This window comes from Hemiscyllium ocellatum, unplaced genomic scaffold, assembly GCF_020745735.1.
Source record: "Hemiscyllium ocellatum isolate sHemOce1 unplaced genomic scaffold, sHemOce1.pat.X.cur. scaffold_649_pat_ctg1, whole genome shotgun sequence".
Lineage (NCBI taxonomy): Eukaryota > Metazoa > Chordata > Chondrichthyes > Orectolobiformes > Hemiscylliidae > Hemiscyllium > Hemiscyllium ocellatum.
In genome coordinates, this window is record NW_026869152.1 from 89937 (window position 1) to 115103 (window position 25167).

The 25167-nt window shown below is 45.6% G+C and overlaps 1 long non-coding RNA gene across 2 annotated transcripts in view; it reads left to right on the forward strand.

Moving 5' to 3' along the window:
* The first annotated feature begins 1988 nt into the window (after positions 1–1988).
* LOC132814062 (uncharacterized) overlaps positions 1989–25167 on the forward strand; it is a 28940-nt gene continuing 5761 nt past the window's right edge. For both annotated transcript variants that reach the window (XR_009644281.1, XR_009644282.1), the window contains exons 1-4: positions 1989–2113; positions 6370–6474; positions 11396–11502; positions 20759–20867. This is a non-coding gene — a long non-coding RNA (uncharacterized LOC132814062). The remainder of the gene's footprint in view (positions 2114–6369; positions 6475–11395; positions 11503–20758; positions 20868–25167) is intronic.

Here is a 25167-nt window from a genome sequence, read left to right on the forward strand (position 1 = left end):
AAATGCAATTTTGTCCTTCTATGCTGAAGGGATTGTGCTTAAAAGCAGATGTTATGTTCCAGCTGTATTGGGTGCTGGTGAGGCCACACCTGGAGTACTCCATGTAGTTGTTATCTCCTTAGTTGAGAAAGGATGTACTGGCACGAGAGGGGGTGCAGAGGAGATTAACTAGGTTGATTCCAGAGTTGAGGGGGTTGGCTTAACAGAGACGGAGTAGATTGGGATTATATTCATTGGAATTCAGAAGAATGGAAACATATAAAATAATGAATGAAATGGATAAAATAGAAGTAGAGAGGATGTTTCCACTGGCAGGTGAATCTAGGACAAGATGGCATCACCTCAAGATTAGAGGCAGCAAATTTAGGACTGAATTGGAAAGGAACTTCTTAACCTCAATGGAATTCATTGCCCAGGGAAGTAGTTGATGTTTGTACAGTAAACGTTTTTAAAGCTAAGGTAGCTTTTTTTCAAAACAGAAATAATTAATTAAAGAATACGGTGAGAACATGGGTAAATGGTTCTGTGTCCACGAAGTGATCAGCCATGATCTTATTGAATGGCAGAGCAAGCTCAAAGGGCAGGATTGTCTTCTCCTGTTCCTAGTTCTTATGTTATACAATTGATATGGTTAATGTAATTTCTGCAGTTTCATGCATTCACACACACACACACACACCTCACACATATCCCACACACACATACACACACACTCACTCACACACACATACACACACCTACACACACACACACTCACATGCACTCACTCACACACGCACACACACACTCACTCACACACACACACACATACACACACACATACACACACCTACACACACTCACATACACTCACTCACACACACACACACTCACTCACACTCACATACACTCACTCTCACACACACACACATACACACACACATACACACACTCTCACACACAACATACACACACACTCACTGTACTAAAACTGAGGTTTAATGAATAAAAACTAAATTATGAAACTAATGATCGACTAGGCCATAATGAAGCATGAACTAGAAGTCACCTCTGTTATGCCAGGAACATGGTAACCTTGGGCAAGAAACCAAGGAATGCTTCAGTTAGACACAGAGGGCAATATACAATGAAAGCTCTTTTCATGACATCAATAAATGTTATAACTAGTAGCAGAAATTGTAAAATAATATAACATTTTAATTAAAGAAATTGGCAGAGAAAAGCGTGAAATGCTTTAACCAATGGAATTGTCATTAATGATTTTTAATGTAAGAAAAATCCATAGCGTGAGATGTTTAAACCAATGAAATTATCACCAATGTATTTGAATGGAAAAATAATGTATAAGTATTAGTGCTGTAAAATCTCCCGTTGCGATTTCCGAAGTCCTTTTTGGAACTCGCCCAATCTTCGAAGATTGAATAAACATCTGTTGCTCTGTCTGTGTGTGTCTCGCAGTATTTCGAATTGCCACGGGAAAAGTGACAGCCGGTGGGGATAAGGGCTGATACCAGTCAACTTGGAGTTCGCCTTTTTGAACTTAACCTTGTGGACAGTCTCCCTTGACACAAGGGTTAAAGGACAGTCCGCGGTTGGCAGAGTTCGGAGGCAGGACCCGGTTGTTCTGAATCAGATCCCTAGAGTTAGAATAGTTAGCCAAGTGTCAGGAACTATTCTCCGGAGATTCAGAAAGCCTAGACAGAAATCACTTATAACACATTCCTCCCTCACTCGTGACTTGGAGGTGCTGACGTTGGATTAGGATGGACAAAATTAAAATTCCCAGAACACCAGGTTATAGTCCAACAGGTTTATTTGGAAGCACTAGCGCTGCTGCTGCTGCATCAGGTGGTTGTGTGTTTTTAACTTTGTCCCTCACTCTTGTAACTTATGCAGAGCAACAAAAACCAGGAAGCAGTGCGCATGCTCCAGCCAACAATGGTCACAAGATGATTGATGTCAGCGGTGGACCAATGGAAGTACAGGGGCGGGGCTGGAGGACCTGGCGAGGCGGTTGGCCCTCCGACCAATCAGAGTGAATGAGAGGCGGGACTTGATTATACCACGTGATCATCCTCGCGGACAGCGCGGCTGTGCGGGCGGAGAGCTGTCGGTAAGGAAAGAAATAAACAGCAGCAAGCGGGAGGGAAACGGTGACGGTCTAGGCTGAGAGGTTTTGCGAACATTTGGTGCACATCGGAAAAGACAAATTTGAAATTTACAGTCTCGTTTTTGCAGTAAACCGGAAAATGCCTCATTTCGCGATTGACTCGAGTCAGTGCCGCCATCTTTATTCGGGGCAACGAATCACTGGACACGTGCAGCCGCCATCTTTGTAGGGGGCAAAGTTCAGAGGGGAGTATGTGCAGCTCTCCCTGATAGAGAGTCATGGGGCAGGATTTACACAGAGCACATTCACACCCAGGGAAATGGATTTTTTTTCTCTGGATTTGTTTCGTCATTCGTTTAAATGATTTGGATGTGAATTGAGGCGGTACCGTTAGTAAGATTGCTGGCGACACCAAAATTGTTGGTGTTGTGGTCAGTGATAAAGGTTGTCTCAGAATACAATGGGATATTGATCAGATGGGCCAATGGGCTGGGGAGTGGCAGATAGGGTTTAATTTAGATAAATGTGAGGTGCTGCATTTTAGAAAAGCAAATCCGAGCAGGACTCACACACTGAATTGTAAGGTCTTGGAGAGTCTTGCTGAACAAAGAGACCTTGGAATGCAGGTTCACAGTTCCTTGAAAGTAGAGTCACAGGTCGATAAGACAGTGAAGAAGGCATTTGGTATGCTTCCCTTTGTTGGTCAGAGCGTTGAGTACAGGAGCTGGACAGGACATTGGTTAGGCCACTTTTGGAATATTGTGTGCAATTCTGGTCTCCCTATTATCAGAAGGAGGCACTGAAACTTGAAAGGTTTGAGAATTGATTTTCAAGGATGTTGCCAGGGTTGGAGGATTTGAGTTGCAGGGAGAGGCATAATAGGGACTGGGGCCATTTTCCCTGGAGTGTCATAGGCTGAGGTGTAATTTTGAAGAGATTTATATAATCGTGAGGGGCATGGATAGCGTAAATAGACAAGGTGTTTACCCTGGGGTGGTGGAGCCCAGAACTAGAGGATATAGGTTAAGGGTGAGAGGGGAAAATTCAACAGGGACCTAAAGGGCAACAAAAATTGTAACATTTCAAAGGCAGTTGAATAGGAAGGGTTCAGAGGGATGCCGGCCAAGTGCTGGCAAATGGGAATAGATTAGGTTCGAATATTTGGTTGGCATAGATGGGTTGTACTGAAGAGTCTGTTTCGGTGCTAGACATCTCTGACTGTGGGATCATAAAACTGCTCCGATTCGCCTCTGAGCACCTTGATGTCCACTTGTTCACTATCAAGCTTCCTCAGTCTCTGAGTGTATTTTTGCTCTGTTTAGTATTTTACTATTATGTTCACAGACCTTTCAGTAAATGAATTGTCCACTGCTGCCCGCCTCCTGACCATATTACAGAGGAGGTAGTACTGGATGTGTTGAATCATATCGAGGTGGATAAATCTCTGGGACCTGTTAAGATGTATCCCAGACATTTGTGGAAAGCTAGGAATGTGATAGCAGTGCCCCTCCCTGAGATATTTATATTGTCTTTGGTGACAGGTGAGGTGCTGGAAGACATGTGCCATTATTTAAAAAGGTGGTAAGGAAAGGCCAGGGAACAAGAAGTCAGTGAGCCTGAAGTCAGTGGCAGGCAAGTTGTTGGAATGGATTCTGAGGGACAGGATTTACATGTATTTGGAAAGACGAGGAATGGTTAGGGATAGATAGCATGGCTTTGTGTGTGGGAAATTCTCTCTCTAACTTGATTGAGTTTTTTTTTGAAGATGTGACAAAGATGATTGATGAAGGCAGATTGTGAATGTTGTCTATATGGACACTGAACGATGTTCCACAAAGCAGACTGGTTGGCAAGGTTAGATAACATGAAATGTTGAGAGAACGAGCCATTTTGATACAAAACTGGCTTGAAGGTAGGAGGCAGAGGGTGGTGCAGAGGGTTGATTTGTGGACTGGAGGCCTGTGAGCAGCAGCGTGTTGCAGGAATGGATATTGGGTCCTTAAATATTTGACTTGGATGTGAATATGAGATATGGTCAGTAGGTTTACAGAAGACACCAAAATTGGAGGTGTAGTGGACAATGAAGAAGGTTAGTTCAGAATACAACAGGATCTTGACCAGATGGGCCATTGGGGCGAGGAATGGCAGACTGGGTTCAATTTAGACAAATGTAAGCTGTTGGATTTTGGAAAGGCAAATCAGGGCAGGACTTATACACTTAATGGTAAAGTCCTTGGGAATGTTGCTGAACATAGAGACCATGGAGTGCAGGTTCATTGTTTCTTGAAAGTACAGTCATAGATAGGCAGGCTAGTGAAGGTGGGGTTTGGTATGCTTATATTTATTGGTCAATGCATTGAGTACAGAAGCTGGGATGTCAAATTGTGGCTGGACAGGACATTGATTAAGCCATTTCAGGAATTATGTTTTAAGTTCGAAATCCCCTGTTCTGGGAAGGATGTTGTGAATCTTGAAAGAGTTCAGACAAGATTTACAAAGACTTTGCTAGGATTGGAGGATTTGGGCTACAGGGAGAGGCTGAATAGGCCAGGGTTAATTTCCCTGGAGAGTCAAAGACTGAGAGGTGACTTCATGGGGATTTATAAAATCATGAGGGGCATGGATACGGTGAACAGCCAGGGTCTTTTCCCCCCAGTTAGGTGGGTTCAAAACAATCGCATGGGCTTAAGTTGAGAGGGCAAAGATTTAAAACGGATCTAAGGGGCAAAGTTTTCAAGCTGTGTGTGGTGTGTGTGTGGAATGAGCTGCCAGATGAAGTAGTGGAGGCTGATACAATTACAACATTTGAAAGGCATCTGATTGGGTACATGGACAGGAAGGGTTTCAAGTGATACAGACCAATCGCTGGCAAATGGGGCTCCAGTTGTTGAGGATTCCTAGTTGGCATGGACAAATTGGACCAAAGGTCTGTTTCTGTGCTGTACATCTCTATGACACTAATAAATGAAAATAAGATGTGTTCCTCTTTTGTGGAGAGCTAGCAGAAGCACAGATAATTGTTCTTGGAGCTGAGAAGGTTAAGCAGTGATTTTGATCAGCTGCAAATTTGTTTCTAAGATATTTAATTTGCAGAGAGAGGGGAATTGTTAACAATGTCACAATTTTAGTAACTATTTTCAGGTAATTGGCAAATAATAAGTGAATATGTGAACATTATGTTCTTCAATAAGTTCTGAGCATCTGGAATAGTCTGAACGGCAGCTGGACAGACTCAGCAATTATTCATAAACAGATTTGGAATTTTACCTTTTAAGGGAAGATTTGGGGTGCTATGGGCAAATGGGAAGGGAATTGGGACAGATTTGCAGCATTTCTAGAGGGAGAGAGTATAGCCCCAATGGGCTGAATAGCCCCCAGCCCCTGTGCTCTGTGATACTGTCCCATTCACTGTGAATGATGAAGCTCATCCCAGAGCAGAGAGAGGGAGGATCCCACCAATCATCCGGGGCCCATTGTGAGGTGAGTGATGTCAGGGCAGGCCAATAGGGCCAGAGGGCAGTACTGGAGGACCAGGTCGTACGAGTTTGTCATCCAACCAATCGGAGTGAATGAGGGCATCCTCAAGGTTGGAACTAAAGAAAGGCACATATCGCAGAGATTTGAGAAACTGGAGGACGTGAGATAGGGAGCGTTCTGTGGCTAGTGAGGAATTATATAAATAAGGAAGAGTTGTGAGGATGGTTTAGGTGACATTGATCAGGCGAGTTGAGGATGGAGGAATTGAGGGATCGTGAGGATTAGAGTCATAATGTTATACAGCAAGGAAACAGGCCCTGTGGTCCAACCAGTCCATGCCGACCATAATTCCAAACTGAACTAATTGTACCTGCCTCCGCTTGGTCCACATCCATCCAAATATTTCCTATTTATGTACTTATCTGAATGTCTTTTCAATATTGTAATTGTATTCACAGCTACCACTTCCTCTGGAAGTTCATTCCACACGTATATCTTTTTTTATTAAAACCTTCATGTATTTTCTCAAATCTTTCTCATTTCTTCTCAAAATGAATGCACCCGAGTTTTGAATCCCCCTCTCCCCCGGCTATTCACCCTGTCTACACTCTTTCTAATTTTATAAACCTCTAATAAGCTCACGCCTCAACCTCGTGCACGCCAGTGAAAAAATTCCCAGCCTATCCAGCCTCTCCTTAGAACACAATCCCTCCATTCATGGCAACATGCTGGTAAATCTCTTCTGAACCTGCTCCAATTTAATAATCTCCTTCCTATAACAGCACAACCAGAACTGGATAGAGTATTCCAGAAGAGGCCTCCCCATCATCTTGTACATCCTCAACATAACGTCCCAACTCCTGTACTCCAAGGTCTGAACAATCAAGGTAAGTGTGCTTAGCACCTTATTAACCACCCTGTCTACATGTCACACAAACTTCAAAGACGTGAAGCCCTCGATCTCTTTGTTCCCATATCACTACTCAAGGCCCTACTTTTATTGAGAGTAAGTCCTGCCCTCGTCTGTTTTGTCGGGTTGTTATATTTTGCATTTATTCCAATCCAAAAAAATTGAGTATAAAGGCAGTAGGGGTATAATTAAGAGGGAAATCAGGAAGCAAAAAAGGGACGTGAGATAGCTTTGGCGAATAGGTTTAAGAATAATCCGAAGGGTTTCTATAAATACATGAAGAAGAAAAGGCTAACTAGGAAGAAAATAGAGACCCTCCAAGATCAGCAAGACAACCATTGTGTGGAGCTGCAGGCGATGGGCGAGATAGGAAACCAGTGTTTTGCATCAGTGTTTACTGTGAAGAAGTACATGGGAGATATAGAATGTGGGGAAATAAATGGTGACATCTTGAAAAATGTCCATATTACAGAGGAGGAGGAGATGCTGGATGAGTGGCTAAGGAGCTGGTGCAGGGGAAAAGGATTCACATTTTTTTTGGATCATTGTGATCTCCTCTGGAGTAGAGTTGACCTGCATAAGAAGGATGGATTGTACCTGAATTGGAAGGTGTTAACATCCAGACAGGGAGATATTAGTGATACTCGGGAGGCATTAAACCAGTGAGGGAGTGGGTGTAAACCCAATAAGATAGTGAGGAAAGAGTATGTCTGAGACTAGTACAGTTCAGAAGTCAAATAGTCAAGGCAGGCAAGGGCAAGGCACAGAATGAAGTCGGACTGAGCAGTTGCACTGCATTTACTTCAATAGAAGAGGCCTGACAGGGAAGGCAGATGAGCTCAGGGTATGGTTTTGAACATGGCACTGGGATATTATAGCAACTACAGAGGTATCACTCAGGGATGGATAGGACTGGCAGCTTAATGTTCCAGGGTATAGATGCTATAGGAAGAATAGAAAGGGGGACAAGAGAGGAGGGGGAGTAGCATTTTTGATTCAGGATAGCATTATGTTTTTGCTTAGGGAAGATATTGTTGGGAGTATGCCCATTGAAGTTATTTCGTTGGAACTGGGAAATAAGAAAGGGATGACCACCTTATTGGGGTATTCTGCATGGATTTTGTCTGGGTTCTCTGGTTTCCTCCCACAGTCCAAAGATGTGCAGGATAGGTTGGATTATCCAGGCTGAATTGTCCACAGTGTTCAGGGATGTGCAGGTTGGGTGGATTGTCCAGGCTGAATTGTCCGTAATGTTCAGGCATGTGTAGGTTGGGTGGCCCTGGGAAATGCAATGTTACTGGGGGAGGTGAGGAGGCTCTCAGGGTCAGTATCAGTGTGATGGGCTGAATGACCTGCTTCCACACTGTTGGGATTCTCTGATAATTCTACTAGTTTTAAAATAGTTACAGAAAATAATAGACCAGATCTACATGTTAAGGTTCTGAATTGGACAAAGGCTGATTTTGATGGCACGAGGCAAGAACTTTCACCTGGCCCCTCCAGCCTGCTCTACCATTCAATAAGATCAGGGCTGATCCTTTCATGGCCTCAGCTCCACGGTCCCGATCTCCCACCATAACCCTTAATTCCTTTCCTGTTCACAAATCTACATTTTGCCTGAAAGGCATTCAAATGCTGCAGTCAGCAGGGAACGCCACAGATTCACAACCCTTTAGCTGAAGAAGCTCCTCCTGATCTCAGTCCTAAATCTGCTCCCCCTTATTTTGAGGCTCTGGAGTTGGACCCGACCCCAGTGGAAATAGCCTCCCTGCTTCTGTCTTATCTCCTCCCCTCATAATTTTATTTGTTTCCTATCCAACGTCCCATTCTTCTAAATTACAATGAGTATAGAACATGTTTTCTCAATCTCTCCACATACACCAACCCTCTCAACTCCCAACTCAAACTAGTGACCCTCCTCTGCACTCCCTCTAGTGCCAGTACATCCTTGCTAATGTAAGGGGATCAAACCTGTACACAGTACTCCAGGTGTGGCCTCCCCAGCCCCCTGTACAGCTGCAGCATAACCATCCCTCTGGCAATGAAGGACAATATTCCCTTCACTGCCTTAATGACCTGCTGTACCTGCAACCCAGCTTCCTGTGATTCATGCACAAGGACACCCAGCTCCCTCTGCACAGCAGCCTGCTGCATGTGTTCATCATTTCATCATCCAGTTTGCTGTTAGTCCGACCCAAATGGATGACCTCACATATCCCAACATTGAACTCCATTTGCCAGATCCTTACCCACTCACTTAATTGATCTGTATCCCTGTGCAGACTGACAGTGGACTCTGCAGACATTGCTTTACTCATCTTTGTATCAAATGTGAACTCTGACACCGTACACTTGGTCCTCAATTCCAAAACATTTGTGTAAATTGCAAACAGTTGTAGTGTCAACACTAATCCAAACACCCATTTATCCCCATTATTTATTATGTTGGTGAACCGATCCTGTATCAATGATAATTACCCATAATGTTGTGCATCTTTACCTTATACAGCAGCCTTTTGTGTGGCAACGTATCGAATACCTTCTGGAAATCCAGGTACACCACATCCACCGGTTCCCCCTTGTCCAACGCGCTCATTGTATCCTCAAATAATTCCAGTAAATCCATTAAACGTGACCTGCCTTTCATGAATCCATGCTGTGTCTGCGAAATGAGACAATTTCTACCCAGATATCTCACCACTACTTCCTTGAGAGATTCAAGCATTTTCTCCACTGCAGAAGTTAAGCTAACAGGTCCTTTTTGAAAAATTAGTGGCACCAATTTGCAGCTTCCAGTCTGTCAAAACCATCCCAGAATCCAACAAATTTTAGTGAATTATCACGAGTTTGTTATTCTCCCCCCCCCCCCACCCCCATCTCCTTTAGTCCCTCGAATGCATTCCATCAGGGCCAGGAGACCCAGCTACCTTGAGGCTGTTATCTTTCCCAACATTGCCTCTTTACTGGGAATGATTGTTTCTCTGTCCTCATCTGCTATTGCCTCCACAGGCCTGCCAGAATGAGAGTATATAGACAGTATGTTCCTGTTAAGGCCAAGGCTGGTAGGTGTAGGGAATGCTGCCTGTCGAAAGAAATTGAGGGCCTGGTCAGGAAAATGAAGGAGGCATTTGGCAGGTACAGAGATCTGTGTTTGTGAGAATCCCTAGAGGAGTATAGGGGCAGTAGGAGTATACTCGAGGTAAACCAGGAGGGCAAAAAGGGGATATGAGATAGCTTTAGGAAATGGGTATAAGGAGAATCCAAAGTGATTGTACAAACACACTAAGGACAAACGAGTAACCAGGCAGAGAATAGGTACCTGCAAAAATCAAGGCTGTCTGTGGAACCGCAGGAGGTGAGAGAGGTTCTGTGTGAGTGGAGAGGTTTTACAAACACAATGTGCGCATCGGAAAACACATTTTGTAACGTCCCAGTCTCGTGTTTTCAGTAAATGGGGAATTGCCTCAGTGTGGCTGCAGGTATGTGTACGCGTCACCATCTTTATTCGGGGCAAGAATTCACTGGATACATGCGGAACTGCCAGCTTTGTAGGGGGCAAGGCGCTGCCAGGCGCATGTGCAGCCTTTCTGTGGTACAGAGTCATTGGGCAGGATTTACAGAGCACATTCAAACTCAGAGAAATGGATGTTTATTTCTGGATTTGTTTTGTCATTCATTTAAATGATTTGGTATCGGAAATGAGTTTGCAGGTCATACAAAATTGGAGGTATTGTGGATAATGAAGAAGGTTACCTCAGATTACAATGAGATATTGATCAGATGGGGTTTAATTTAGATAAATGTGAGGTGCTGCATTTTGGAAAAGCAAATCAGTGCAGGACTTATACACTGAATGGCCAGGCCCTGGAGACGTTTGCGGAACAAAGAGACCTTGGACTGCAGGTTCATAGTTTCTTGCAAGTCAAGTGGCAGGCAGATAGGATGGTGAAGAAGGTGTTCAGTTTATATTCCTTTATTGGTTCGAGCATTGAGTACAGGATGTGGGAGGTCATGTTGCTGTACAGGGCATTCGTTAGGCCACGTTTGGAATATTGTGTGCAGTTCTGGCCTGCCTCCTATCAGAAGGGTGCTGTGAAACTTGAAAGGTTTCAAAAAAGACTTCCAAGAATGTTGTTAGTGTTGGAGGATTTGAGGTTGGAGGCTGGGCTGTTTTCCCTGGAGTGCAATAGGCTGACCTGTGATGTTATGGAGGTTTATACTATCAAGAGAGGCATGAATGGAGTAAATGAACAAGGTGTTTTCCTTGGAGTGATGGTGTCCAGAAGTAGAGGCATTGCTTTAGGATGAACGGATAAAATTTCAAAGGGGCCTAAAGGACAACTCTCATGCAGTGGGTGGAATGAGCTGCCAGAGGAAGTGGTGGAGGCTAGTACAGATAAAACTTGTTAAAGGCGTCTAAATAGACACATGATATGATGAGTAAGCGTTTACAGGGATATGGGCCAAGTGCTGGCAAATGGGAATAGATTAGGTTCGGATACCTGGTTGTCATGGATGAGTTAGACTGAAGGGTCTGTGTCGGCGCTATACATCTCTATGACTGTGGGATCATAACAGCTTATACTGTTCTGCTTCATCTCTGGGCTCCCTCATGACCACTTTGTTAATGTCTAGCTTCCTCAGTCTCGAACAATGGGTGTATTTTACTATTACTTTTACAGACATTTTTATACGTTAATTTTTCACTGCCGCCCAGCCCCTGACCGTGTGCTGCTTATTAATTTTTTTTCTGGAAAATTTTTGACAGTCAAGAATTCTTTTTTCCGATGAGCAAGTGTATTTTCCTTCCGTTTCTGACTATAAATTCTGCATCATTTTCGTTCCCTGTAATCCGTTTTGCACTCCCTGAAACATCAACTGTGTTTCTCCTTCCACAGATCCCAGTGATTAATGCCAAAGCCCTGTTGCCTGGGGAGAGGGTGATGTTTGACTTTCTTGTACAGCTGCAGTTTGTGTGGTGAAGGTGCTCCCACAATGTGGTTGGGTAAGAGACATTACAGATTATTCATTACAGCAACAGTGATGATTTGAAGATAATGTCCAAATCAGGAACAGTTTGTAGTTTTATTATCATGCTTATAATTTCACACAAATATTATTGGAAACTTTAGACAAGGCCAGAGAAGTAGGTTTTGAGGAATGTCTTAAAGGAGGAAAGCAGACCTGTGAGGTTTTGGCTGTGAATTTCAGAGCTTGTTGCTTTGGCAACTGTAAAAGCAGCCACACAGGTGAGGTAATGAATTAACAGATCATTGGGAGTCTCGAACAGAATGGGTTGTCGAGTTCTCAAAGGGTGTGTGATGCAGCGAGCTAGGGATGGTCACAACCAGGAATTATATCAAGGGTGAGAATTTTAAATTGAGGGATGTGGGCCGGATGCTGGCAGGTGAGACTAGATTGGGTTGGGATATCTGTTCGGCATGGACAGGTTGGGTCGAAAGGTCTGTTTCCATGCTGTACATCTCTGTGGCTCTATGTTGTTGATTATGAATAGCAGCCTTTTGATGGATCAACAAGTTTTGGTACGAGGAAGTACTTGGGCAGAGATTTAGTTTTTCTTGAGATAACTGGGAGGTTGAATGTGGGAAGTTGGCCAGGAGTGTGTTTGTATAAGGAAGTCTGGAGATAACACAAGGTGAATGAGAGTATATGAGCTAATACAATGTTAGAATCAGCTCGAAATAGTGGTCTTGTCCCCCTCACCTCACCACACCTCTGGGATTCAGCTGGTTGTCAGGTTGTGAATCAGGCGGTAACACAATCGGGAGCTGAGTGGCCATGGTGGAGCCTGAAATGAGTGTCACTCAGCTGGCTGTTGCTGAGCAGCTGCTGCTTGGTAGCCCTGTTGGTGACATCTTCCATCACTTTACTGCTGATCGAGTGTGGACTGACGGAGGGAAATTGGCTTGGTTGGATTGCCCTGTGTTTTCTGTTGAACATGCCTGGGCAATGTTCCACAATGTCAGTAGATGCCAGTGCTGGAGCGGTACTTGGCTTGGCGGGTGGCAAGTTCTGGAGCACAAGCCATTAGTATTATTGCCAGGATATTGGCAGGGCCCGTAGCCTTTGCACTACTTAACCACTTCTTGATGTTATTCAAACTGAATGAAACTGGCTTAAAACTCACATCTGTGATGTTGGAAACCACTGGAGAAGGCTGGGATGGAGCATCCCACTTCTGGCTGCAAAGGCTGTTGACTTATCTGGTGCATGGATGTGTGAGGCCCCTCCATCAGTAAGGGTGGGGATATCTGTGATGCTTCCTGCAGTGAGTTGTTTTATTGTCCATCACCGTTTACAACTGGGTGTGGCAGTACTGCAGAGCTCTGATCTGATCCATTGGTTGTGGGATCACTTAACTCTGTTGCTTGGTGCTGATGCTGTTTGATATGCAGATGGTTCTGTTTGGTAGCTTCAGGTTGGCACTTCATTTTTAGTTATGCCTGGTGCTGCTCTGGGCATGCCCTCCTTTCCTGTCCTTTGTGATGGGTGAGAGCAGGATTTACAAACCCATGAGATTACAGATTGTGCTGGAGTACAGTTCTGCTGTTGTTGATGTCCCACAGTGCCTCAGAGAGATCCAATTTACGTTCCTACATCTCATCAAAGTCTGTTCCATTTAGAACGGTGATAGTGTCACTCAACACAATGGAAGTTTTTCTCAACTTTAAGCCAAGACTTGTGTCTCCAAAAAGAATGTGCAATGGTCGCTCGTACCGATACTGTCATGGACAGATGTGTCTGTAGCTGGTCAGTTCATAACAATGAGATCAAGTATGTTATTCCCTGTTGTTGGTTCCCTCACCACCTGCTGCAGACTCAGTTGAGCAGCTATATCCTTTAGGACATGACCAGCTCAGTCAGTAATTCTGTTGCAGAGCTAGTCTCGATTGTGGACATTGAAATCCTGTACCCAGAGTACGTTTGACACCATTTTACTTCCTCAGTGCTTCCTCCAAATGTTGTTCAACATGAAGGAGAAGTGATTCATCAGCCAAGGGAGGACGGAGCGTGGTAATCAGCAGGAGCCATGAGACTTCCTGGTGTCCGGAGTCAATGCTGAGTACTCAGAGGGCAAATCCTCCCTGTCTGTGCCACCACCTCTGCCTGGTCTGTCCTGCTGGTGGGACAGGACATATCCAGAGATTTCAGGAGAAAGTGAAGACTGCAGATGCTGGAGATCAGAGTCGAGAGTGTGGTGCTGGAAAAGCACAGCAGGTCAGGCTGATGAAGGGCTTAGGCTCGAAACGTCGATTCTCCTGCTCCTCGGATGCTGCCTGACCTGTTGTGCTTTTCCATCACCACACTCTCGATATCTAGGGATGGTGATGGTGGTATCTGGTCATTGTCTGTAAAAGGGCTCCTGAAGAAGGGCTCATGCCCGAAACGTCGATTCTCCTGCTCCTTTGATGCTGTCTGACCTGCTGCGCTTTTCCAGCAACACATTTTCAACATTGTCTGTAAGAGTTGATTCCATGAATATGAGTATGTCAGGCTGTTCCTTGATTGGTCTGTGAGACAGCTCTGCACATTTTGACACCAAACTCCAGATGTTAGTCTGGAGGACGTTGCACCATCGAGAGGGCTGATTCTGTGGTTGTATTTTCTGGTGCCTTGTCAGATGCTGAGTGGTCCATCCAGTTTCATTCCTTTGTTGAGACTTTGCAGTGATTAATACAGTGAGTAGCTGGCTGGGCCACTGTCGGGTTGGCAGGATATTTTTCCACCATTGACAATGGTTCCATGGAGATTAGGAGATTCCTAATTCCAGTTATTTTTTCTTGAATTCAGATTCCACCATCTGCCAAGTTGGGATTCGAACCAGGATTTCTGTCATTGGTTTTAATATTTTGGGTAGAAGTTAAATACATTAGGTTTGTTCACTCACTTTAAATATCACTTACCCAGGTTTTGTTTCTTTGTGAAACACTGTCCATCATCCTGTCTCCTCCATCCTTCTCTCCACCAACAAGAGTTTGGAGCACATGGAGTTTCTCTGTCACTAAGACTGAGACAATCCGATCTGCTGCTTCCCTCCCTCCCACTGAGTCAAACTGCCTCACGTGGTGTTCCCGGATTTTGTCCAAACTTTCTCCAATCCCGGTCAAGCCTTATCAGAGCTCATCTTGACCCTTTTACCCTCATCTCAGTAAACCATAGAGTTTCCACCTCTCTTTTCTCCCCCTCCTCATCAGTCTCCGTCACCGATTCACAGATATTGTTCCTTGTTCTGTCTTTTCTGGTTATGTCCTTCTCTCCCATTCTGTGAAAAACTAATATTTGACCTCATGGTTGTTGAAAAATCCTGCTCCATCTCCACTCTCCCTTTCCTTTCTGAATTCCTTGCATTTGGTGTCCCTCATGGATCTATCCTTGGCCCCTCTTGTATCTCCTCTACATACTGACAGGAGGTGACATTGTGCAAAAGCACCATGTTGGGTTTCACATGTACACTGACAATGCCCAGCTCTCCCTCCCCGTCATCCCTCTCCATTACTCCACTGTTACTCAGTTATCAAGCTGCTAACCACATTCCCACTACTCGATTAGGTGCAGTTTCCTCCAATGAAACATTGTCATGGTTAAACCCGTTGCCTGACCAATTCCTTTCCCTTACTGCTGAGCCCCTCCCTCTCACTGAGAACTATACAGCAGAACTACACTCTTCACAATATTGCAGTTCACTCTTCACAATATTGCAGTTGTTTCTGACGCGAAGCTGACCTTCTGATTAGACGTTTACACAATCCCAAACACCAGGAATTCCAATCTCTTAAACGTTGTTTGTCCCCTCCTCACTCCAGCTCCATTGCTACTGAAACCCCTTACCCGTGTCTGTGTTGCCTTAAACGTGATGAATCCGAAACAGAACCCTTGATTCTGTGACTGGCTCAGAATCTGGTTTCAGACTCCCCCCTCAGTATTTACCCTCAGACACATCAGTATTTATTCTGTCAAACCCCTTCAGAATCTGGTGGTGCGGTCTGATTGTAGCTTGTGGAAATGGCAGAAGATGATGTGTTGTATCTGGGTGGAAGGTAAGGACTTGGGGTGGGTGGGGGGAGCTTGCGGGTGTTCTATCCTTGTTGCAGTTGGAGGTGTGGGTTTCAAAGGCAGAGGTGCAGGAAGTGGAGGAGATACATTGGATGGTATTGACCACATGGGAGGGGAAATTGCAGTCCTTGAAATATTTGGTATTTTGGTATGTTCTGGCTTCACTGGAACACTGCAGTAAGCATGAGACAGAGGTGTTGGCCAGGTGTGTTCTAGTGACAGGCAGCTGGAAGCTCGGGGTCTGTTTTTGCAGCAGAACGTCGATCATCAGTCGCCATTTCCGCCACCTCCACTGAGATGCTGCCAGACACAGGTTCCTGTCCCCTCCATTAACAGCTATGCACCCTCCCAGCCAGATCGTAATCCACTCCTTTGTCTTTCCAAATGTTCCGGTCTCTCTTTGGGTTCTGTCCCTGCCTATTATTTACTCTTTAACCCCCTATCTCCTGCAGTACAAAGATCTGCAGGTTAGTTGAATTGGCCAAGCTAAATTTCCCATAATGCTCAGGGATGTGTAGGTGAGGTGCATTAGTCAGGAGGAATATACAGTAATAGGGTAGGGGAATGGGTCTGGGTGGGATACCATTCGGAGGGACGCTGTGGACTTTTGGGCCGAATGGCCTGTTTCCACACTGTCAGGATTCTAATTTTCCCAGCTCCCATCGGTTCTGAGGAAGGGCCACTGGACAGATTCCTGTTCCCAGATGCTGCCAGACCTGCTGAGCTTTCCCAGCACCTCCTGCTTGTTGTTCCTGATTGACACCATCCATCCACCTTCCGGGTTTGATTCAGGCAGGGGGAGGATCCCACCACTGACCTCACAATGGGGTCCAGCTGATTAATGGCAGCTTTCCACCAATAGGAAAAGGAGGTGGGACTGGTGGACGAAGTGGAACCAGCTGGTCATCCAAACAATGGGAGAGAATGAGGGGCGTGGCCAGTGGGATGACACGTCACCAGTAACTCCGCCTGTGCAGTGTCACGTGACTCGGCCGTTGGTGAATGTGGGAGAGGCAAACAGGGAAGGGGAGAGTGGCCTCAGAGACAGAGGTAATGAGTCACTTCAGACTGGGAAGTTTTAATTACACTCTGTACGGGTCGTTAGTCTGAATTAGAAACTCTTAATCCCGCGTTTGCAGCAGATGGGAAAATGGCTGCGGCCCTCAGGCGGTGATAGGGCCTGGGATATGGCCGCCATCTTTATTGGGGGCAAGGTACAGTGAGGGGCATGGACATGTCCTCTTCCTCGGATGGGGGAGGGGGAGAGGCATTTACACATCAAGCACAAACCAAGAGAAAGGTATGTCTTTATATTCTGTTTTGTTTTGTCAATTTATTTCATAGGATAGTAAATCAGAATAATTGAGGTTGGGATCTCAAAAGTAAGTTTTTACAGTCAATGGAGTCATCAGGATCTGAATATCATTGGCATTTAACTGTGGAAGGAGAAAGGTTTGTCAGTTCTGTTTGTGGGAAAATATCTCCAATATTTTTGTTAAGCAGAAAGATGTACAAATTCGTGGTTGGATCACCCTTTGGGTGTGTGCTCTGTTCTGGGCCCTGCAGCTGAGGAAGGAGATATTGGCATGAGAGGGAGCACAGATTTATCCAAATTACACCTCGTCTCTTTGTAAGAACTCTCAGATTTAGACCCAATCACCCACTTCATGATGTTAACCTGTAAACTTCATATTTTCAATTACCTGCAAACTTCCCATTAAAACTCCTTTTAGACTCAAATTCCAGTACCTTTTCAGGTGGGATGTTCCAGCTTCTGACAACTGTCTGTTCATTCAGAAACTGCTGAGGTCCATGTTGACTCTGGGGTTACAAAGGGCTGAACTGAAAGATGAGATGCTGTCCCTGAGCTCCCATTGAGATACACTGGAACAGTACAGGAGGCTGAGGGCAGTGTAGGTGTGAGCAGACAATGACAATGACAGGGCTGCACTGAGAGGGCTGCTTGGCTCAATGAGAGTGTTCTGGAGTTGGGTGTAAACAGAGTGAGGGGAGACGGGGAGAAGGTGAAGCTGAAACTCCGTTTTAGTTCAGGCCGTTCAGAAATTCCCATGGTCCCATTGGGAACAGCCAGTTTTTAAGTGATACCTGCGGGGTATTTGTTAACAGTTTTTAATGTATTTTTCCTGAGGGCAGTTGAGAGTTAACCACATTGCTGTGGGTCTGGAGTCACATGTAGGCCAGACCAGGTGAGGATGACAGTTTCCTTCCCGACAGGACATGAGTGAACCAGTTGGGTTTTCTAACAATTGACAATAGTTTCATGGTCATCATTCGCCTTTTCATTCTAGATTGTATTGGATTCCGATGCTGCCATCAGCCATGTTGGGATTCTAACCCTAATCCTCGGAACACTGTACATTTCAATCATCTGGCAGGAATACCATTAAGCCATTGCCTTCCTTTTTTAGCAATATTTAAAAGCAAGTTCCATCATTCTACGTGTACAATGTGAGATAAAATACTGTGGTGTCCATGTGTCGGCCTCTCCAAAAGGTCAATCAACAGAAATTTGTTTGGGGGTGAAATATGTCACTTTTTTGTGGAGGGGGGAGGTGGTTTATTAAACAAAAACGAATCCAAATAAAAATCTTATGCCACGGACATGTAATTTCTGAAGCCGGAGGGGGATTACAGAGACAGGGAGAGTTGTGGGGCTGGAGGGGGATTACAGAGACAGGGAGGGTAGTGAAGCCGGAGGGGGATTATAGAGACAGGGAGGGTTGTGGGGCCGGAGGGGGATTACAGAGACAGGGAGGGTGGTGAAGCCGGAGGGGATTACAGAGACAGGGAGGGTGGTGAAGCCGGAGGGGGATTACAGAGACAGGGAGGGTGGTGAAGCCGGAGGGGGATTACAGAGACAGGGAGGGTGGTGAAGCCGGAGGGGGATTACAGAGACAGGGAGGGTGGTGAAGCCGGAGGGGGATTACAGAGACTGGGAGGGTGGTGAAGCCGGAGGGGGATTACAGAGACTGGGAGGGTGGTGAAGCCGGAGGGGGATTACAGAGACTGGGAGGGTGGTGAAGCCGGAGGGGGATTACAGAGACAGGGAGGGTGGTGAAGCCGGAGGGGGATTACAGAGACAGGGAGGGTGGTGAAGCCGGAGGGGATTACAGAGACAGGGAGGGTGGTGAAGCCGGAGGGGGATTACAGAGACAGGGAGGGTGGTGAAGCCGGAGGGGGATTACAGAGACAGGGAGGGTGATGAAGCCGGGGGGCGGATTACAGAGACAGGGAGGGTTGTGGGGCCAGAGGGGGATTACAGAGACAGGGAGGGTTGTGGGGCCAGAGGGGGATTGTTGTCCAAACATCACTGTGGTGTACATGGACTGCAGCATTTCAGGGAGGCGGTTAACCACCACTTTCTCCAAGACAAGTAAAGGTGGCCAATAAATACTGGTCTGGGCAGCAAAGGCACCCTCCAGTGAATAAAACCAAGCAGTGACCTCTCTGAGCTGACTTGCTGTGAAGTTAAAAACCTCTCTGGAAATGGAGTGGGCAGAGAAGAGAAACAGTGACATTTCACAGCTGCCCTCAGAGAGACCTCCCCCTTGGAAGTACTCAGAGCCAGGGATCAGCTCAGTGAGTTTCAGTCTCTTCAAACATCAATATTAGTCAGTTTTATTTTATTAAATCTACAATCATGAGTCAGGTGAGGATTTCTTTTTAATGTCTTACGGTCTCTTGATTGAAAGTTTAAGATATAAAATGTAAGCAATAAGTTATTCTCGGGCAGTATTTTTTGAGCAGTAAGACTGTGCCTTTGTCTTGGTCTGTAGGTTGTTAAGGCGGAGAGATGGCCTGTTGTAGAGTGGCGTGCTGTTCCTGTCGGGTGTGGGAGATTAGGGAGAGTTTCAATGATCCTGATGATTTGTCTGCAAGAAGTGTGATTGCAAATCCTATTGGATCACATGGATTGGTGGAGGAGTGAATAAAGGCAGTGAGGAATTGACAGGAGCCGGGGAGTGTGATAGGCGGCAGTCTCCGGATACTGCAGATACAGTCAGGTAGGTGGGTTACCTCCAGAAAAGCTAGGAGGGGTAGGTAGGTAGGTAGGTACTGCAGGAGTCTCCTGTGGCTATCCCCATCTCAGACAAGTGTACTGTTTTGGAAAATGTAGGTGGTAATAGACTTTCAGGGGAAAGTAGCACTGACAGCCAAGTTACTGGGACTGAGACTGGCTTCTAACATAATGTGAGGTGTATCCAGTTCCACACGATCGATGGTGATAGGGGACTCTCTCGTCAGGGGCACAGTCTGCCGTTTCTGCAGCTGACAGTGAGACATCAGAATGGGGTGGTGCTGCCCTGGTGCCAGTGTCAAGGATATCTCTGAGGGAGCAGAACATTCTCAAAGGGGAAAATAACCAGTGGGAGGACATTGTACATTGGTACCAATGACATAGGAAGGGGAAAGCATGGGGTCCTGAGGAGCAGGGAGATTTGCTAGTGCCACTCGGGAGGCATTAAACCAGTGAGGGAGTCGGGGTAATCCTAAAGAGATAGTGAGCAAAGAGGTGAGTCTGAGGCTGGTACTGTTCACCAGATCAGACTGTCAAGGCAGGCAAGAGCAAGCTACAGAATGAGGTGCGACGGACCAGTTGCACTGCATTTATTTCAGTGCAAGAGACCTGACAGGTCAGGCAGGTGGGCTCAGGGTATGGTTTTGAACATGTGCCTGGGATATTACAGCAATTACAGAGGCAGCACTCAGGGATGGATAGGACTAGCAGCTTAATGTTCCAGGGTATAGATGCTATAGCAAGGGGACAACAGAGCAGGGGGAGAGGTGTTTTTGATTAGGGATAACATTATGGCTGGGCTTCGGGAGGATATTCCTGGGAGTACATCCAGGCAAGTTATTTGGGTGGTACTGAGAAATAAGAAAGGGATGACCATCTTACTGGGATTGTATTATAGACTCTTTCCCAATAGTCAGCGGGGAATTGAGACACAATTTTACCGGCAGACCTCAGTTATCTGTAAAAATATAGTTGCAATGATAAGGGGTTTTAACTTTACCAACATGGCCTCGGAGTGCTGTAGTGTTAAGGGCTTGGATGGAAATGTATTTGTTCAGTGTGTACGAGAACATTTCTGATTGAGTTTGTAGGATGTACCTACTAGAGAAGGAACAAAACCTGACCTGTTTCCTTTATTCATTCACAGGATGAGGCTATCACTGGCTCGGCCAGCATTTATTGCTGCGTTTACCCAGAGGGCAGTTAAGAATCAACCACGTTGCTATAGGTCTGGAGTCCCATGCAGACCAGACCAGGTAAGGATGGCATTTTCCTTCCCTAAAGGTCATGAGTGAACCACATGGGTTTTTCCAACAATTGACAATGGATTCCTTGTCGTCACTAGATTATTTTTTCCAGATATTTATTGAATTCACTTTCCAAAATCTGCCGTGATGGGATTCAAACCCAGGTCCCCAGAACGTTATCTGGGTCTCTGGATTAACTGTCTAGTGATAATTTCACTCCATCATCACTGCCTCTTAGGAAATGAGGCAGGGAGAGTGACTGAGGTATCAGTGGGGCAGCACATCAGCACCAAAGATCCCACAGTATTGTGGCTCAGTGGTTAGCGCTGCTTCCTCAGCAACAGAGACCTGGGTTTGATACCAGCCTCAGGCAACTGTCTCTGTTGGAGTTGGCACATTCTCCCCAGTGTTTGTGAGGGTTTCCTTCGGATATTCAAATTTACTCCTACAGTCCAAAGATGTGTAGGTTAGTTGGATGAACCATGTTAAATTTCCCATAGTGTCCAGATGCAGTATATGAGGTTTTGGGATGTGCAGGCAAATCTCTGCCTGATGTGAAAAGATCGTTTTGAGGTCCTGGACAGAGCTCAGTGACGTGTGGCTGAACGTTTTACATTTCCCGTGGCGGTAAGGGAAGGTCAAAGGTGTGGAGCATGTGTTGGTGGGAGGGTGTGGACCTAACAAGGGAGGTGCAGAGGGAATGGTCTCTGTGGAACGCAGATAGCGGTGGGGAGGGAAATATGTCTATGGTGGGGTCTGACTTTAGGTAGCAGAAATAAGAGGTTAATGCGCTGTATCTGGAGATTAGTGGGGTGGAAGATGAAGACCGCAGGGCTGTATTCTTTATTGTGGCTGGAGGGGTGGGGTAAAGGTGGAGGTGCGGGAAGTGGAGGGTATGTGTTGGAGGGCATTGTTGATCAAGTCGGAGGAAAGTTACGGTCCTTGAAGTAGGCCTTTCTGGGATGTCCTGGAATAGAATCCAAAGAGATTAAACGAATATATCACAGACAAAAGATTAACTGGACCAGAGAATAGGACCGCTTAAAGGTCAACAAGGCTGTCTATGGAACCACAGGGGGTGTGAAATATATGCAAATATTTCACGTCATTTTTACTGGAGAAGTATATGGAAGCTCGAGAGTTTGGAGAAATAAACAATGATAACTTGAAAAGTGTCCATGTTACAGAGGAGGTGGGACTGGATGTCTTAAATCACATCAAGGTGGATAAAGCCCTGGAACCTGATCAGGTGTATCCTGGAACTTTCTGGAAATCTAGGGAACTGATTGTTGGGCCTCTCCTGAGGTATTTGTATGTTTGATAGCGACAGGTGAGGTGCCATTATTTTAAAAAAGGTGGTAAGGAGGGGCCATGGAACAAGAGAACAGTGAGCCTGAAGTCAGGCAGGCAAGTTGTTCGAATGGACAGGATATCCATCTATTTGGAAAGGTAAGGAATGATCAGGGAGAGTCACTGTGGCTTTGTACATGCACAATTGTGTTTCACTAACTTGAGTGAGTGTTTTGAAGTGACAAAGAAAATTGATTAAGCCAGGCGGTGAATGTTGTTTATATGGACATTCAACAAGGTTCCACAAAGCAGACTGGTTAGCAGGGTTAGATCACATGGAATGCAGGGAGAGCAAGCCATTACAAAACTACCTTGAATGTAGGAGACAGAGGATGATGATTGAGGGTTGCTTTGCGGACTGGAGGCCTGTGAGCAGCAGTGTGCTGCAGGGATGGATATTGGGCCCTTAAATAAATGACTTGGATGTGAATATATAAGATATGGTCAGTAGGTTTACAGAAGACACCAAAATTGGAGGTGTAGTGGACAGTGAAGAAGGTTAGTTCAGAATACAACAGGATCTTGATCAGATGGGCCATTGGAGCAAGGAATTGCAGACTGAGTTCAAATTAGATAAATGTGAGCTGTTATATTTTGGAAAGGCAAATCAGGGCAGGACTTATGCACTTAATGGTAAAGTCCTGGGGAACATTGCTGAACAAAGAGACCTTGGAGTGCAGGTTCATAGTTCCTTGAAAGTAGAGTCACAGGTAGGCAGGGGAGTGAATGCAGCATTTGGTACGCTCCCCGTTATTGGTCAATGCATTGAATGCAGCTGTTGTGATGTCATATTGTGGCTGGACAGGGCACTGATGAAGGCCCTTCTGGAATTCTGTTTTCAGTTCCAATCTCCCTGTTCTTGGAATAATGTTGAGAAACTTGAAAGGGTTCAGAAAACATTTGCAAGGACTTTCCTGGGGTTGGACGATTTGAGCTATTGGGAAAGGCTGAATAGGCTGGGACTATTTTCCCTGGAGATTTGGAGGCTGAGAGGTGATTTTATAAAGTCATGAAGGGCATGGATAAGGTGAGCAGTCAGGGACTTTTTCCCAAGTTCGGTGGGTCCAGAAATAGAGGGTACAGGCTTAAGGTGAGAGGGAAAAGATTTAAAAGGAATCCAAGGGGCATCTTATTCACGTTGAGGGCATTGCATGTATGGAATGAACTGCCAGAGGAAGGGGTGGAGGCTAGAACAATTGCAGCATTTAAAAGGCATCTGATTGGGTACATGAAGAGGGAGGTTTTAGAGGGATGAGGGTGAACCGCTGGCAAATGGGACTCCATTAACGCTCTCCGTTATTGGTCAATGCATTGAATACAGAAGCTGGGACGTCATATTGTGGCTGGACAGGACGTTGATTAAGCCACTTCTGGAATTCTGTTTTCAGTTTGAATTTCCCTGTTCTGGGAAGGATGTTGTGAAATTTGAAAAGGTTTGGACAAGATTTACAAAAACGTTACCAGGATTGGAGGATTTGGGCTACAGGGAGGGGCTGAATAGGCTGGGGCTATTTTCTCTGGAGAGTCAAAGACTGAGAGGTGACTTCATTGAGATTTATAAAATCACGAGGGGCGTGGATAAGGTGAGCAGCTGGGGTCCTGTTCCCTCAGGTTAGGTGGGTCCAAAACTAGAGCACATGGGTTTAAGTTGAGAGGGCAAAGATTTAAAAGGGATCTAACTGGCAACTTTTTCAAGCTGAGTGTGGTGTGTGTATGGGAGGGGCTACCAGATGAAGTAGTGGAGGCTGATAAAATCACAACATTTAAAAGGCTTCCAATTGGGTACATGAATAGGAAGGGTTTTGATGGATACAGACCAATAGATGGTAAATGGGAATTCATTAGTTTAGGATTCCTTGTTGGCACGGACGAATTGGACGGAAGGTCTGTTTCTTTGATCTTAATAAATTAAGATGCATTCCTCTCTTTTGTGCAGAGCTAGCTGAAGCAAAGATAATTATCCTTGGAGCTGAGAAGGTGAAGCAGTGATTTTGAACTGGTGCAGATTTGGTTCCAAGGTCTTGAATTTGCAAAGAGAGAGAAGAATTGTTAACCCTGTCACAATTTTTAGTAACTACTTTCAAGTAATTGGCAAATAATACAAGGTGAAAATGTGAACACTATTTTACTCAGTAAGTTCTGAGCATCTGGAACAGTCTGAACGACACAGATTCAGCAGGTATTCTGAAACAGACTTGGAATTTTACTTTTTAAGGAAAGATTTGGGGGTAGTTGGGACAGATTTGCACCATCTACAGAGGGAGAGAGGACAGCTCCAATGGGCTGAATAGCCCCCAGCCCCAGTGCTCTGTGATACTGCCCCATTCACTGTGAATGATGAAGCTCATCCCAAGGCAGAGAGAGGGAGGAGCTCACCTCTCAATCGGCGCCGGCTTGATTAACGGCAGCTCCAGACCAATGGGAGGAGAGCCTGTGTGGTCCTGCAGCCAATGGGAGTGAATGAGGGGTGTGGCCAGCAAGACGACACCTGTCCATGAGCTGTGCAGGTGCAGTGTCACTGGGTGGGGGTGGGAGAGACAGCAGAGACTGGGACAGAGGCTGTTGGACCTGAATTACAAACTCCCGGTAAATTAAAACCAAAAGAACTGCGGAAGATGTAAATCAGAAACAACAACCAGGAGGGTCTGGAGAAGCTCAGCAGGTCTGGCAGCATCTGTGATGAGAAATCAGAGTTAAAGTTTACGATCCGGTGTCCCTTCCACAGAACAGATGTCACTGAGAAAAAAAAGTCAAGTTTATGTGCAGAAGATAGTGTTTTTTTGGGGGTGGGGGACAAGATAAAAGGAGTAAAGGGTAGGTGTGGATAGAGTGAGAAGAACAGTTGGATAAAGGAGTGGATAACCATCTGGCTGGGGGAGGGTGACTAGCTGTTAATGGAGACTGTTAGTGGCAAATCATAGGTGGTGTGTAATGACAGGCTGTGAGAGCAAGGCCTGGT